The sequence below is a fragment of the Melospiza melodia genome, chromosome 11 (genome assembly GCF_035770615.1).
Source record: "Melospiza melodia melodia isolate bMelMel2 chromosome 11, bMelMel2.pri, whole genome shotgun sequence".
In the NCBI taxonomy this organism is placed as follows: domain Eukaryota; kingdom Metazoa; phylum Chordata; class Aves; order Passeriformes; family Passerellidae; genus Melospiza; species Melospiza melodia.
In genome coordinates, this window is record NC_086204.1 from 22735392 (window position 1) to 22749550 (window position 14159).

The 14159-nt window shown below is 54.0% G+C and overlaps 1 long non-coding RNA gene across 1 annotated transcript; it reads left to right on the forward strand.

Moving 5' to 3' along the window:
• The first annotated feature begins 4947 nt into the window (after positions 1–4947).
• Positions 4948–5712, forward strand: LOC134422802 (uncharacterized). The gene is made up of 2 exons (XR_010028946.1): positions 4948–5248; positions 5532–5712. It is a non-coding gene; the product is annotated as an uncharacterized LOC134422802 (long non-coding RNA).
• The last annotated feature ends 8447 nt before the right edge of the window (positions 5713–14159 follow it).

A 14159-nucleotide genomic window follows, 5' to 3' on the forward strand; every position in this document is an offset into this window, starting at 1 on the left:
TCTCTTTCAATCTGATTTCGGTACAACCCACAGCTCGAAAAAAATCTCTGGAATCTCACCCTGTTTCTTTCTGTGTAGCAGTTGATTCTCCCCATTATATACTTGATTTTGGCTGCTTGGATTTCATTTCTGGACCAAGGTTTGGTTTGGTTTGAGCTTTTCTTTTTTTTAACATGTTTAAATGAGTGTTTACTCTGTGTGTCAGTGTGAACATGTATGGTGTTGCTACTACACTAACCAAAGCCTCAGCGCTCCCAGGTAACACCTTAATAAACCTGGTTGTGGTGGTACTGAGAGCAGAGCCTGCTGTGCTCTCTGCTCTTTTCCCTGGAATTCATAGGCTGCTCGTATACACTTGGTTTGCAATTACAAACCACAGTATTTCCACTGCCTTGTCAGGGTCCTGGGTGTCTCCAGCCTCTCCAAGTGCTCTTGGTGGTGAGTGTCATTCAGTGCTGATTTAGAGCAGTAGCAAGTAAGGAACAGACTTGGCAGGATCTGGTACTTGCCTGGCTGGTTTTCTCCCTGATGGGTTGATCTGCTAAAAAACTGTTGAGAAACAGCGCAGGATATTATGGCATGGACAGGAGTAGTGAAAAGTGGATTTGGCATCCTGAGTCTGTGGTAATTACAAAGACAAGCCTCCTTGACAAGCTGATCTCCTGAGAGCAGCTGACCTTGGCGAGATGGAAGTGTCTGTGTAAATTAAGGAGTTGTGTGAGGACGTGGTCTGACCTGGCTGTTCCCTGGATGGCAGGTCCCCCTTTTCCTTCTGTGTTTAAAAAAACATGAGGAGAAGAATGACCAGTGCTTGTAGGTGAGCAGGGGGTGTGAGCCAGGCTGGGTAACCTGGCTCATCCCCACGGGCAGGGTGGGACCCTGTGACGGTACCAGCTGGAAGCTGCTGACTCCCTGCCTTTGCAGCCACTGCTTCCCATGCTGAATTGCAGAATTATCCTTTCCTAGGCATAAAAGGAGGAGGGAAAACCTTGCTATGTCACAGCTTTTGCTGCTTTTGCCTGTGTTGGTCATAGAAAAGGTGAGGTATGTGTTTCGTTGCCTCTTTTGTAGCTACGGTACAGAGAGTGGTCAGTGCAATTAAAAACCCCTGGGGTTTTGAAAGCCAAAGCCAAACAGCATTGCCAGGAAAGCATTCTAGTGAAGCCTTGTGTCCCCTGCTCTTGCTCAGTCCTGCAGTTTCCCTCAGTGTGCCAGGTGCCCCATCATCCCTGTTCTACCTGCTGTCAAATTTACATGGCGCACTTTAGCAAAGGGTTTGGGCAAAAACACTTTCTCTCTTAAATTTTGATAATAAGCCAGGTAGATACACCAAGACTTATTCCTTGCTCTGCTATAAATTCCTTAAACACCTTCTCAAAAATAAAGCTTGCAAAATGTGTTGGGAAGGACCAGGAAGCTGGAAAAGCTGTGTCTGAGGGGCACAAGTGTGTTCCCTTGGTCTCTGTGGGTAATCCCGAGTCAGGCAGGCCCAAGGTGAGGTGTGTGTTTGGTGAATGAGCCGTGCATGTCACCATCCAAATATGCTGCTTTCCTGCTTTGTTTCCCTCTTCCCTTCTGTCAGCTTGGATGTGTCTCCTGCTCCTCACCTGTGTTGGGATGGTGGCGCCTAACATGGTTCAGCCTCTGCAGCTCCTCTCTGCTCCTGCATCCCCGCCCCGTGCCTCAGTGTTATTTCTCCCTTTGTCTCTTACTGTTGCAAACTAAGAGAAATGGATGATATTTATTGTAAATATTAGACTTTAGCGTTGTCCTGGCCACTCCTGGGTCTGAATGTTGGAGGCCTTTGGCTGCTGCTGTACTAAAGAGCGCTTGTGGGGGAAGGGGTAGGAGTGACCTGTGGGTTTGTTTGCCACACTTGCATTAAGGTGTGATTTGGAGTAATTTTTTTTTTTTGTTGCTTTGTTTTGTTTTTCTTCCGAAGAGGGGAGGATAAAGTCTTTCTCTGGTTTTCTCTTACTGGATGTGAAGGATAATTCTGTACTTCTAGTAGAAGATTTGACAGAAGTGTGTGTTTACGTTGTGTTCGATTACCATATCCAGGTGGCTGTGAGAGCACCTCCTGCGCTGGGCTCTGCCAAGCCGTGTCACTCAGCACTTAGCTAGATAAGAGAAAGTGTGGAATTTCTGTGTTTTTAGAAACTTGAACAATTGCCACATAATAGCGGTGCAATAATTTTTATTCATGTTGTACCTGCATGTCGATGTTCAAATCCTCCTCCAAAATAAATAATTTTTTTTTTTTTTTACATAAATCCAGACTTGTGTTTGTCTCTTGGTTGGTCTCCCCTCAGTTTCTCCTAGCTCTGGTGGTGGCTGTGCTCCCAACCTGCCTGCTCAACCAGCTGCTTGATGGGGCAGAAAATGGCCTGTGGAGTGTCTGGGTACAGGAGTAACTCTGCCAGGCTGTTTGGGATTTTCTGCTCCACAGACCAGGTGTGTGGCTAAGCCAAAGCTTTCCACTCTGAATCTGCAGCCCAGAATTTACCATCCTGTAAGTTTATGTTTTGTGTCCCTGCTGATGCAGGTTCCTGATGGTAAAAACATGTAAGGGGTAAAAGGGGTAAAAACCTGTCAGACGTGAAACTTGGCTGAGCAAGATGAGGATGTGACTGGCCACAACTGCACACCATGTCTGATGGGTTCAGGAATTAGATGCACAATAAAATCCAAAGGGTAGGGGCTTGGCATGGGCTTGGATTAGCCATGGGGCAAGAGCCAGCAGGTGCTACACGGCCCCTTTTTCACCCACTCATTTGGGCAGCCTTGATGCTGCACCACCCAAAGCCTTTCCAGGAACAGATCTTTGCTTTTAACACTTGCAGGTGTGTGCCCTCCACATGGAAAAGCCTTCAAAGGCTATTCCTGTCCTTGGAAATAGAGCTGGGGAGACGTTCATGTCTGCGGGGGGGGATTGAACTAATCCTCATTCGCTGCTGCCAAGGATGCTCAAAATATCCCGTGTCTCGTGCTCCGGAGAGGCTGCGGAGCGGGAACGGGGGCGAAGCTCGGCTGCGGCCGCGGGAGATTTGCGGAGCCTCCGCCGGCAGCCGCTGCCCGGGCGTCATCGCTGACGTGCGCTCATGGGAGAGAGAGAGATGGAGATGGAGATGATGGAGATGGAGATGGAGATGGAGATGGAGATGGAGATGGAGATGGAGATGGAGATGGAGATGGAGATGGAGATGGAGATGGAGGTGGAGATGGAGATGGAGATGCTCCTGCCCACGCCGAGGGGCCCCGAGGGGACAGCGGTGCCTCCCCTGGAACAGCCCCCTGTGTGTCATGGCAAAGGATCCCGCTCCCGACTCCAGCTCTGCCCCACAGCCCAAACCCAGACCATCATCTCCAGCAACCCACAGAGCAGCACCCTGGATGAGCTGAGTTTGGTGCAAGTGCTTTTCAAATTGCATTTTCATGGAAACAGAGATGTTTTTCTTCTTTTTTAAGGCTCGCTAGCTGGAATTTAATTAGGGTTATTTTAGAGATATTTTTCTCTTTTTTTAAGGCTCACTAGCTGGAGTTTAATTAGGGTTATTTTGCAGCCCTCCTGTAGAGGTTTCCCCAGCCAGGAATAAGTAACTCTCAGTCCACAACAGTTTATTCTTCCAGAGGACGGAGCCACAACAACTAAGGGCCATTTTTTTCCTTCCACATGGAAGTGGCAGCCCAGCACACTTTGGTGCTCACTTGTCAGTGCTGAGATTTGACTCCTTCCCCCAGGATCAGAGGCTGTGGGTGAGTCTCTGGGAAAGTCCCACTGCCAGCAGCCTGGCTGCCTGCAGCTGACCTGGAACCCTGAAGGTGGGAACTGTGGGGAGAGCCAGAGCATCCTGCACAGGTGCACTGTTGGTCAGAGCATGGAGCTGATGGGTTTGACCCCTGTATGGGCCATTCACTTAACAACTGGACTCATGGTCCTTGTGGATCCCTTCCAACTCAGAATATTCTGTGATTCTGCAAACAATCTGCCCAGAATGGAAGCCACAGCTGGAATTGCTGTTGGATGCTCTGAGAACTCCAGAGGAACCTGGGGCCCCTCAAGTGCAGCATCCCACATTGCTGTTCCCATGTGGATCCAGGGCACCGAGTGCAGGGGCTGAGCTCGGGGGGGATGGATGTGCAGGTGTCCGTGGCTCCACAGGGTTTAACTCTGCCCATCTGCCTCTCTCTGTGCAGCCTCATTCCCTGTGGCCATGGCAGCACCCAGGGCTGGCCTGCAGCCACCCCTTCTCCAGCCTCCCTCATGTGCCAGTGGGCTTTATATTTTAAACGCTGATTAGGGCTGACCTCATATTTCAGAGCTTACTTCATAGTCACTAATGAGGGATTAGGAATGTTAAGCTAATTAGCAATCAGCAAACGAGGGCTCAGTCAGCCTCCTCAGCCTGACACACTGTCAATGAACGAGTTATTTGATGATTATCGTAAACCTGCTCAAACGGGCACCTAATTCTGATGGGCAGCAGGGAAGGAGGGTGAGCTGCAGCCCAGGTGATGGCAGCTCACAGCCTCACACAGCCCTGGCCACGCTCCTCACACTGGAGGGTGCAGGACCCCTGCTCCTGGAGCCAAAGGATTTAAATAAGTAAAGAAATTGGGGCGGGGTTTTTTTCCTTCTCAGATTTGTTGAGTTCAAACTTCCCAGCCTGACTGTTTTGGGAGAGGCTTTATCTGATGGGTCACCTGAGAAGAGATTTGGCCACCCCTGGATGCTGTTCAGCTCCAAAAATACCCTCAGACCAAACCTTCCCTGCTGGGAAGCCTCCTCCCCGGCCAGCCAGAGCAGCCTGGCTTTCGGCTGGGTTTCAGCTCCCTGGGTCCTTTATTATCCCATTATTTTGATTTTCTCCCACACCCCACCCTCCACTCCATGAGGGAAGTAGGGCAGCCAGGGGGTGTGGTGTGGTGGGGTGTGGAGGGTAGCAGGGACCTGATCAATATTTCACTCTGGAAAGGGGGAAAAAGCCCCAAACCCCAAAAATTAAACACCAGAGTGCTTGTGGGGATGAAGCAAAGGGGGAAATGAATGGCACTAATGGGCTGTGCTGGCCCAGGAGGGATGCAGGGATGCTGGGCACTGTCCTTCCTGCTGTTTCTCTGCTCTTTTCAGGGTACTCAGGACCCAAGGAAGCTCCACACCTGCTGATGGCCCCTGTGGATGGGGTGCTCAGCCATGTGCCAAGGACACACTCCAGCTGTGCTGAGGGCAGGATGGGAGAGAAAGAAGGTATGGGAACCAGTGGCATTGCTGCCAGCCCAGTGCCACTGCAGAGGGATGGATCTCTGGGAATGAGGGAGCTGCCTCTGCCCTGGGCACAGCTGTGCTTTTTGCTGCATGATTCCAAAAAGGGCCATTTTCAGCTCCTGGATGTGGGGGTGTGGGTGGTGGCAAAGGCTGGATGGATCTGGGGCAGGGATGCTCCTGAAACCCATTTTCCTGCCTTTCTGGGTGAAAAATAAAGCTTTCTCTTCCTTTGCAGCCAGTTTGAACATAGGTTTCTTCCCCCCAGGGCTCAGTGCTGGCCAGGACATGTGGCTGTGACCTCCTTGCTGCTGCTGGGGCCGGATCCATCCTGCCTGGCGTCCGTGCCCTTCCCATGTGCCACCCCAGCCTGGCAGACTGGCAGCTAAAAATAAGCGCAATGCAGGGGATAACCGGGTGCCTAAATATATCCATCCCTTCTTTAATTAGCGCCTGGCGACCGCCGTGCAGTCACGTCCGTCTGCCCGCTAATCCCGGAGCCGGGCCCGCGTCACGGGGCTCCCCCGCGGCTCCCGTGAGCACCCCCGGGCACGGAGCATCCCCGTGAGCATCCCCGGGCACGGAGCGTCCCCGTGAGCATCCCCGGGCACGGAGCGTCCCCGTGAGCATCCCTGAGAGCCCGGGCACGGAGCGTCCCCGTGAGCACCCCCGGGCACGGAGAATCCCCGTGAGCATCCCCGGGAGCATCCCTGAGAGCATCCCTGAGAGCCCGGGCACGGAGCATCCCCGGGAGCATCCCCGTAAACAGGCTCACGACACTGCCCCTCGGCCAGGGAGGGCGACACCGCACAGGGGTCACAGCACAGCGAGGAGGGCCCGGGGTGAGGCGGGGGCACCGTCCTGCCGGTGCTGAGCTGTGCCAGTGGGGGACAGGGTGATGCCCTGTGCCGGGAATCCCTCTGGCTGTGGGATGCTCTCCCGTGGCGCTGTTGGATGCCCTGGGGACTCATCGCCTTGCCTGGGGAGCTGCTCTGTGCGGGGCTGGGGCTGAACTCGGTGGGGTCAGGCTGGGAGAGCTCCCTCCTGCCCCGGCTCTCACCTGGAGCATCCCTGGCTCTCCCTGGTGCTCACCCGAGGCAGAGGGTCAGGAGGATTTAACCCATCGCAGCTTCATTGAAATCCGTGGTCCTTCAGGGCCTTGGAAGTTGGAGTTGCACCACAGCTGCTGGTTTAGCATCTTTTTCTGTTTTTAATACAGACATATCAATAACTCTTTCTGGTTTGCCCCCTTGCAAGGGCACTGGATGTCATCAGGAAGGGATGAGTTAAACCTATGGCTGCAAACTCTTCTCTGGTCAGTAGCTCTTCTGCTTTCCTAAAAGGCTGGATTTCCCCCCAAACAGGCTTCTGGGGGGCTCTGTGAGCAGCACAGTGGGGCAGCACCCTGAAGGGTTATCTTTAGAGTTCTCTCAGAGCACATGACCAAGCCATCCCTGCTGCTGGCAGCGAGGACATGGGGTCTCACTGCTGTGTGAGTAACTCTGGGCTTTGCTCTGGGCACCCCTATTAATCCTGCAGGAGAAGGTCTCTGGGAAAGGTGCTGCCCTCCCAGGTCACTGCAGCTGAAGGTGGCATTCCCCAGTAAACAACTCCTGTGCTCATCCTCTCATCCCCTGACAGCCATGGTTGTTTTGCTGGAGATGAAAAGGAGAAGATTAAAATGTAAAATGAAAAAGATTTTAAAGATTTCCAGCCCCAGCCACTTTCCTGTTGGATTGCTCACCAGTGATCTTAAAAGTAACTGGCTCCTGTTGCCTCCCTCCCACCCTCTCCTGATGTTTGAGAAGTTGAGTGGGTGGTGGAGCCAGCTCGTTAATTCTGGAGCTGTCATTAATGAGGGTGCTCCTCAATCCTGCAGGTGCTGCTGGTTGGTCCATGGGGCTGCTCAGGAGTGCCCATTCCCAGAGCAGGGGGGACACTCCTGTGGGACAGGGGGACTGTGCTGCTCCCCAGCCCTGCCCACGTTCCCTCTCACTGATAGAACACGAGCATGTTTAGAGTATTTAGAGTGTCCCTTCCTGTCCTCCCATTCCTGGCATTTCCATGTGCTTGCTTGCCTGGTTCTTCAGCCATGATGGACTTTGGGCAAGGAGGAGCATTCACCTCCTTGCCTCTTTCCCAAACCTTGAATGGGAAAAAAACCCTGGATGCAACAACATCCAGCAGAAACCTGTGGGGCTGAGGCTGCTGTCCCCTGTTTGGGGAGCCAGATCCAAGGGAATGGTGCTGGAGCAATGCTGGGGAGCAGCTGAGCCCCTGCCCTGCCTGCATTACAGTGCATGGGCACTGTATCACATCTGTTTTGCAGCTGGATGAAGGCCCCACTTTTCCCAGGAAATCTCTGTGGGAGTCAGGCCAGTGCTGCCCATGCAGCCAGTGCCATGAGCCCTTCTGGTTTATGTTGAACTCCTGACCCAGCAGCCAGGAAAGCCCTCCTGCTCGTGGGACACACACACTCCAGCCCTGCTTCCCTGTCCTTAGCTGGAGGAGCAGGTGCTGGCACTGGGACAGGATCAGATCCATTGATTTGGAGACCAGATTTGAATTTTTGGGGTCTTTGGAGTTTGGCAGCTTGAGCTGCTGTGAGAGTCATTTGGAGTTGGGCTGGAATTCCTTTTCCCTCCAGCCTGCTGGAGCCTTCCTGCTTAGGGTAAGGACATGAACGTGTGTGTGCAGGCACATCCCAAATTCAGGGCAATGCACTCCATCCTTCTCCAGCTCCTGCTCTCAGGGAAGTGAGGCTGGGGCTCCACCAGCACTGCTGCAGACCTGAGGGTGCTGTGGGCAGGTGTTGGGGAAGCTCCAGGAGGTGCAAGTAACACAAACAAGGGACACCAGGGACATTCTGGGCAGGTGCTGCACCCGTGGGAACTGAGGGATGATGCTCCTTTGGGGTCTGTTCGCAGAGGGGGTGAACCCCAAAGAGTGTTGAATGTTGCTCATTCATTGAATGAATGAGCCCTCGTGGGGAAGGCTGCAGGGATGTTCCTGAGGATCTGGGAATGCAGTGCAGAGCCAGGAAAGGCCCTGTGGCTCCTGCAGCCCTGTAGGGTGGCCCAGCACACCAGGCTGGCAAGGGACAGCCCCCATGGCACCTCCACACTGTGGAGACACCAACCCAAACCTCGGCACAGCAGAAAAGCACTGTTCCCCCAGCACGGGCTGGTCTGGGGCTCCCGTGGGGCAGCTGCTCCCCTTCCCAGCCCCTGCTGCTTTCTCCAGCTGAATTCCAGTGCTGGGAAGTGGGGCACCCGCAGGTGCTGCCCTGGAAGGCCGGGGCTGCCAGCAGCAGGAGGAGCAGGGTCTGGCTGGCGTCCCTGTGCACAGGCAGTGATGGATTCCAGACAGGGCTCACCACAGCGTTCCTTCGGCAGCTGGGCTGCCAGGGCTGCTCCAAAGGCAACATCCGTCGGGAGGCGGCGCTGGGAGCAGGAGGGGAGGGATGAGGAGCAAGGGGAGAAGGAGGAAGAGGAGGGGGATGGTTTTATTCCCTTGGCTGCCACAGTGACCTCTCAGGGCTGACTCAATTTCTCCATCCCATCTGCCTCCTCCTGGCCCTGCATGGAAGGCTGGCAGCAGCAAAGGCATGTTCCCAACTGCCTAAAAATATTTGGGATGTGGGCAGTGGGCAGGGGAGGCTCGGCCTGCCCTGCCAGGGGTGTCAGGTGTGGCCCGCACTGTGTGGGGAACCATTCCCTGGGCTGCAGGAGGGGAGAGCCCTGGGCTGGGTGGGCTGGGGCATCCCTCCCTCTGCATTTGGGGTGGGGAGCAGCTTTAGACAGGTGGCAGAGGAACTGGTTGGAAGGCAGCACGTTTGCTGTCCCTGTCACCTGGGGAGTCTGGAAGGCCACCTGAGCATGCAAACCACGTCCCCTGGAAGGGATGTGGTTTGGGAGGAAGGTACACAGCTGTGGAGTCGGTTCAGTTTCCCATCCTGAGTGAGGCTGGGGTTTATCAGACATATCAGAAACAACCTCTGAACTGAAAATGATGGTGATGAACACTTGTGCCTCCAGTGAATCCCGGAGGAGAGATTTTTCTTCCTAAGGAGAGAGATGAAAGAGGTGTACAGAGGGTGCATCTTGCTCCCAGCAGAAGGTTTCTCTTCCCAGAGGGGCAAGAAAATTCTCTTCGAAATTGTAGACGCACGCAAAAATTACACCATGAAGTAGGAAGGAAAAAAATTCAAGAGCAACACAAAGCAGGAAAGGAAAAACGCTAACAACCCGCCCTGTGCCCAGGATCAAAGCTGGGAGCCGTTTGGGAGCCCTTGGACAGGAACATTCCCTGGTTGCCCTGGCCAAGCCGCTGCTGTGAAAGGCTGCTTTGTTCCTGAGCCCTCAGCCTCGCTTTTCCTGCTGCGGACTTCGCTCCCACCGGGGCCTGGGCAGGTGAGATGGGCAGGTGAGATGGGCAGGTGAGATGGGGCAGGTGAGGCTGGCCAGGTGAGATGGGCAGGTGAGATGGGGCAGGTGAGATGGGCAGGTGAGGCTGGGCAGGTGAGGCTGGGCAGGTGAGATGGGGCAGGTGAGATGGGCAGGTGAGATGGGCAGGTGAGGCTGGGCAGGTGAGATGGGGCAGGTGAGATGGGGCAGGTGAGATGGGCAGGTGAGGCTGGGCAGGTGAGGCTGGGCAGGTGCTGGGACCAGGGACACTGGCAGTGCTTTGATGGGGGGAGAGGAGCAGGAGGAGGAGCCCTGCTCCTGAGGGCAGGTATAAAACACCCAGAGCTATTTACTCCATGAGTGATGTGCACCCAAGTGCCCTTGCACTCCTCCTCACCCCCTCTTCCACCCTGAATTCTGCTTTCTGCTCAGGCCTTCACAAACTTTAGGCCAAATTAACACTTGCCTTTTACTTTTTTAGTGGTGTTTTTTTTTTTTTTTTTTTTTTTTTTTTTTGTTGTTGGTTTTGTTTTGTTTTGTTTTGTTTTGGCTTTTTTTGTTGTCTTTGTTTTTGTTTTTGTTTTTTTTTTCTTAATAACCTGTGTTTGTTGTCCTGGCTTGGTGTTGAACAGCACCATTACATGACACTGGAATTTCCCTTCCACAGCTCCTTCCAGGTTATGAGGCCTCTCCACCTCTGTCCACAGTGCTGGGACAGTTCGGTTTGGCCAACATTCCCCTTGCCAGAAGGAAGGAGAAGCAAAGTCCCACATCCTCCAGGTCTCCAATCTCCAGGGTCCCACATCCCCAAAAGCCACATCCCAAGTGCAGGAGGGGCTCTGAGGCTGACTCAGCCCCTGTAGCTCGGATGTGTCTCCCTCAGGGCAGCCCAAGCCCTGCCCGGGTGCCAGCGGTGGTCGCTGGTCCCGGTTTGTTTCCGTGGGGCAGGAAGGGCGGCTCTGGCCCGGCCCAGCCCTGGCTCAGCCCGGCACTGTGGTGAAAGCTGCCAGAACAGACCTGCCCTGTGCAAAAACGGGAACTTGTGCTGCCCATGAACAGTGCTTTCTTTGGGGAGGATGTTTGTGTTTCCTTTGGCAGGGCGGCGGCGGGAGCGTGCACAGCACCTGCCCGGGGCGGCTGGCCCTGCCCTCAGTGCCCCCATCCTGCCCCTGCCCTTGGAAGTGTCAGCAAAGGCAAATTTGGGAAAGGCTCCAGCCGCAGCTCTGCTTGAAGCAGGTTTGTGACTATTGAGTGCCTCTCCTGGGAAGGCCGGGATCCTGCCCAGAAGCCCAAGCAGGAGCACAGGGACATTTTTTTGGGATGCAGGGGCACACCCTGGCCCCTGCCCTCCTGGCACCCATCCTAGTCTGCCTGAAGATGCTCCACCATGTGTCATGCTTCTGCTTGCCCCCGAGGCCTTGTGACAGCTCATGCTCCTCTTCCTGCTCCTTATCCCTCTTCTCAGGCCCTGAGTTGCTCCAGTTTGCATCAGGACTGGGAGGCTGAGCCAGCTGGATGTGAGGAGCTGCCTCCTCCTGCTCCAAGGGAGAGGTCAAGGCTTTGCCCCTCATCTGGGGGGGATTTCTTGGGTCTGGTGGGACCAGGGAAGGGAAGGGCTTGGGGCAGGTGGCTGTGCACAGGAGAGCTGGAACCCACACTGGGTTTTGCCCTGAAACACGCCAGTGACTGGGCAGGGGTGGCCAAGGTGTTTCCCAGGAGCCACCACCACCACCAAGGATGGGTTTGGAGGCAGGAGAGTGGGCAGCAACCCAGGCTGGTGCTCTGCAGCCTTTTCTTCTTCCTCCAGCACACCTTCTGCCCAGGGAGCACAGAGACACCATGCAGAGGGTGCCCTGGCATTTTGTCCCCTACCCCTCCCTTCTCTTCAAAGTCAACTAGATCTCAGCAAGAAAGATTTGCCATCAGAAAGAACAGATTTGATGAAAATAACAGTCAAGATAAAATGTGGAGAAAACAGTAGCCAGGGAAGTGGATTATGCTGGTCAGAGTGAAGCCTCTGTCCTTCCAACCCTTCTGGGCTCATGGATAGCATTGATATAGAAAGGCTAATACTGGTGTGGGACTGTGCCAGCTCAACAAAAATCAGTGTGGGATGTGTTTTCCCCCTCTTGAAAGTATTTTCCAGAGTCAAATTTTGTACATTACCATTTTGTTCCAATTTGGATGAAGCCTGACAAGCAAGAGGATGAGATTGCCCATGACATGGGGATTCTGGGTCTCTGGCCAACCCTAATCCAGCAGATCATTTGAAAACTGCTGACTGCTGCTCCAAGCTTGGACTTGATGCTCCAAGGAGGGAAATGCTGCATCTCATGTCTCACGGGGATGAACTGTGGGATTCAGGCAGCTCCCTCTATTTTGGGTACCTTCACATTCACCCCAACCCCAAACCCAGTGGGACTGGTGTGAGAAGCAGCTGCCCCAGTTGCATTTCCAGGCTCAGGTGCTTCATTCACGGCAGAGGCACCTGATGGATCCCACATTCCAGCTGTGCATGTTGCACTGGGATGGAGGGGACAAAGAACCACATCCCTCATGGATTTTGGGCTGCACACTCACCACCCTGCCCTTTACTGATGACTGTGGTACTCAGAGCCATGGCTGTGGTTGTGTTGCTCCTGCTGCCCAGCAACACAGTGTCTGTTAAACTAAACTCTTAGACTAAAATAAGTCTGTTTTGAGAGATGAAACCAAGGAGGAAAAGTGGAGCAGCTTGGTTGCTGCAGCAAGCCCCAGGTTTCAAACCAAACCCTGATCCCTTACATCAAGACATTATGGCTGGGGGAGGATGGGCTTTTGGAGGTGTTTGGGATTTTCCTGACAGATTTATTTTCCCATGGGTAAGATCCTCTCATGAATCTCCCACTACAGTGGGTTCCTTCATGGGGGGGAAGAGAAATCCCATGAAAGCAGCCTGGGGACTTCTGTCCATCCCCCCATCCTGCAGCCCTGCCCTGTGGTGCCAGGCCTGGGGGTGCCAATCCACTGGGAAGGGTCCTGTGTGTGAGTGGGGGGTACCCAGGGGGCTTGCAGGAAGCTCTGTGGAACTGCTGAGGATGGAAAAATCCTCGGGATCTGCCCTTTCTCTGAGAAGACATCTGAGCTGGGAGGTGTTTTTCTTTCCATCCAGTCAGCAGGGCTGCTTGGAAATTTCCTACGCCGGCTCTGGCTGTGATGTTTTCATAACACAACGAGCAGCCTGGCAAAGCCCTGGAAATCCATTCGCCAATTAGTGACTTACATCTTTCCTGCAATTCTGCCTCATTAGCCCTTATTAAAAAGAAATAAATTAAATAATAATAAAAAAGAGCCAGGCCCCTGGAGCGCTGTGCAGAGTCCTCTCAGCTCCTTGCTGTTTCCCCATTGCTCTCCTCTTGCCTGGGGCTGCCAATGCAGTGAACACTGGCCCACAGAGCCCATGGCTCATCCCTCGGGTACCACGTGGCTGCTGCTGTTCCAGGTGATGTTTCCAAGGGGCTGCATCCCCCCAGTGCTGTGGCAGGACAGCAGGATAGCAGGGAGCACCCCGAGGAGCTGCAACATGGGGTGAGCTCGTTGCTGGGTATAATGGCAGATGACTGAGTGAGCCCATCAACTCACCATGTGGGTGCTCCCAGCTCCCCTGCACCATGATCAGGGGCTTTTCTGCCCACTTGGGTGCTCCCTGCCTGCTGGTGGAGGGGCCTCTGGTGCTGGAGAGAATGCTGACTCAGCAGCTGAAAAGGCTTACATGGCCCTGTGAAAAATGCTGATGCAGCATTTTTTTAAAAAAAAGGTTGATTCAGGAGGTTGGAGAAATGTTGCTCGTTAGTCTGCAAAAAGGTCAACTCCTGGGGCTGCAAAAACCCCGAACCACACACAGCCACAGCCACTGCCCCTAAATTTCTGAGGAAGCTGGGGTGGTATCCCATCTGACTGCCAAGTTTAAGGGGCACTACATCCCCCCAGGTCTGCCATCACCTGTGTTTGCAATGAAAGAGGATCAGCAACACCACCCCCAAACTCACTGATTTTCAGTTGTTCCAATGCCTGGTGCTCATGAAGCAATTGGGAAAGCAAAGAGTGATTTCCCAAAGCCCTGCAAAATCCAGGTGAGTGGATGCAGCTGAGCCATGCCTTTCCTAGGTCTGCTCAAGTGGGGCATGCCCTCCTCTCCCCCCAGCAGCAAGAGTGGCATCACCAGAGCTGGTTTTCCCTGCTGGCAGGGGAGGCAGTGAGCCATGCAGAACACTGCTGATGGCTGCTGCTCCCTCGGAGGAGGCCGAGAAAGGAGCGCAGGGAAGGCTCCATTAAGGAGCGCGCGTGTGCTACGTGAATTCCTCCCTCCTCCCAGCCTCAGGAGGGGCTTTCTCTCCAGCCTAGAGGAAATCAGACCTCTGCAAGTCTTTTTTTTTTTTTAAGCTTCTGTTCAAGATGATGCCCATGGCCTCGGCTGGGAGACAGACACAGCTACACCAAGGCAGCCCAAC